Raw genomic sequence first — 2,242 nt, 5'->3', positions numbered from 1 at the left:
AGCATTCTGACAGAAATATCTGTCACATCTGAGTCTGTGTTGGGCAACTCTCGTCTGCTGAGTAAAGTAAAGGGTTCGAAATCCCACTTGAGGTAGTTGGTAGGCTTGTCTATGCCTCCTCTCTATAATTACTAAGATCTAAATCTTGCCCTGGAAGTTCATTTTACTTCTACTCAACAGTATTATTTATTGAGCAGGTACCGTGTTCCAGGCTTAGTGCAGTTGATAATTTCGAAGCCAAGGCTTTTTTCTCATTACGGTTTATGGGCAGATATAAAGTGAGTGTTGAAATAGTGCAGATGTTTAAAACCAAATTACCAAATCTGAGATAAGAGGGTTGTTAAGCATCAAATGGACACTTTGTTCAGCAGCCTGCCAAAATTCTCAGGTGAAGTATATGAATAGATTTAATGGATAATATACACCAAAGAAATAATATTGGATTAAATAGAAACAAAACAATTGACCATGGAATAATAGACTCAACAATTTCCAAAATGCTGCCCAGTGGTCAGCATCTCTCTAGAACCATGACTGACATGTTTTTCGAAAGCATCTGTTTTGAGGTGTGTGAGATGTTCGTAAGTTCATTCTCATTTTTCTCGGTAATGAGTGCATGATTTGGCACATAATCTGTGGGTGGCCATATGCTGACAGTCTACTTTAAGCCAGGTGTAAAGACCAAGTTTAATATTATTTAAGAAGTCACTTGTTGATTTGTTTCTGATACTGAAAATCTCTTCATGAGGACTTGGAGTCATAGATCCTGGATGTAAAGAGGATGAGGGTCATTAGAAGCTCTAATGGGCCATAGAAACACCCCAGGTTGCATGAGGGACATTTACTTGACCTTTCTTGCCCATTGCAGGTCTCAGAAGATCTTGGTTTTGAAGGCATCCAATATGGCAAGACTTCATTCTTTTTTTCCCTGCTAATTCTGGTTGAAGACCTCTGGGAAGTTCCCAACTTGCAGACAATCTCATGGGGGGAAGAGCTGGGTGAAGAATTTGGGAGTGGATTCTCACTCTCTTTATATTCCTTGCTTATCTCTGTTCTTAGAGATAAGCCCATAGAATGTCAGGCAGCATCTGGTTTCTTCACCTCTCTTTATGAAATGGGAGGCCAAAAGGATTCTCACTGTATGAGTCATGTTGGTCAGTGCTCTTTAGTCGAAAGATGTTGACTTCCTGATAAGCAGGCAGCTTAATTGTTCAATTTTGACTTCCTCTTTTACATTTATGATCATGTGAGCAAATTTAATCAACAAGTGTTCTTTCCTAAGGAAGAAAATATGATATTAAGTGACTCTGGGATTAAATGTGTGGGAAGCAAAGTGAATGATGGGGTCAAAATCTATGGACCAGAAACCACAACACTTACCTCTTTCTCCTCCTGCTGCTCTTCTGCTAGAGTCTCTTGAGAGTGATAAGAAAGGATAGGATGATCTTGTCAGTGGAAAATAGCCAAACTAGAAGTGATCTGACTGATGAGAAAGACCAGGGTCATCAGTTGCCTCACAGCAAGGAAACACTTCATGCAACTGAAGCTCTTCATCGAAGTCTGAGTTTAAAAGGCCATTCCTGTAATTTCTTTACTCCACAACTTGTAGAACCTTTCTCTTTATATAAAAAGAGAAAGATGGGTGTGGTGGAAAAGCCTGTGAGATTAGAACAAAAATCTGAGTGTCAATCTCTCTTTTGTCACTTACTGATTTGTATGTTCTTGGGCAAGTCACATCACCTCATATGCACCCAGTTTTCTTCTCTGGGAAATGAAGATTTTAAAAATGCCCACTTTACAAGATTTTCCAGCAGTAAATATACATGTACAGTGCTTTGTAAGATAGAGTATCTTCTAAGGCATTAGCTATTCTTTTTTTTTTTTTTTTTTTTAAGACTTATTTATTCAGAGAGAGGCAGAGACACAGGCAGAGGGAGAAGCAGGCTCCATACAGGAAACCCGACGTGGGACTCGATCCCGGGTCTCCAGGATCACACCCTGGGCTGCAGGCACACTAAACCGCTGTGCCACCGGGGCTGCCCACGTTAGCTATTCTTATTCCCAAGAATAGTACTGATAAAACCTGATCAAGCGAGTCTTTGTGATAGACCTAGTTCTGTTGAGAAATGGAAGTGTCCTCTCAGGCGGCTATTTTGTTTAGACCAAACATAAACATCAACATCTATTCCTTGAGAAGTTTAATCTCTTTCCCTTGTCAGCCTTGTGCAAAGCTCAGTTTAAT

At 40.0% G+C, this 2,242-nt stretch overlaps 1 long non-coding RNA gene across 1 annotated transcript; it reads right to left on the bottom strand.

The window, feature by feature from the left end:
• Window positions 1-381: 381 nt before the first annotated feature.
• LOC144287434 (uncharacterized) lies at window positions 382-1,677 on the bottom strand. Its single transcript, XR_013355239.1, has 2 exons — window positions 1,381-1,677; window positions 382-1,277 (listed from the first exon to the last, which is right to left on the bottom strand). It is a non-coding gene; the product is annotated as an uncharacterized LOC144287434 (long non-coding RNA).
• Between the last annotated feature and the right edge of the window lie 565 nt (window positions 1,678-2,242).

This window comes from Canis aureus, chromosome 17 (genome assembly GCF_053574225.1).
Source record: "Canis aureus isolate CA01 chromosome 17, VMU_Caureus_v.1.0, whole genome shotgun sequence".
In the NCBI taxonomy this organism is placed as follows: Eukaryota; Metazoa; Chordata; class Mammalia; order Carnivora; family Canidae; genus Canis; species Canis aureus.
The sequence above is the reverse complement of the archived record's forward strand: the minus strand, read 5'-3'. Positions and strand labels throughout refer to the sequence as shown.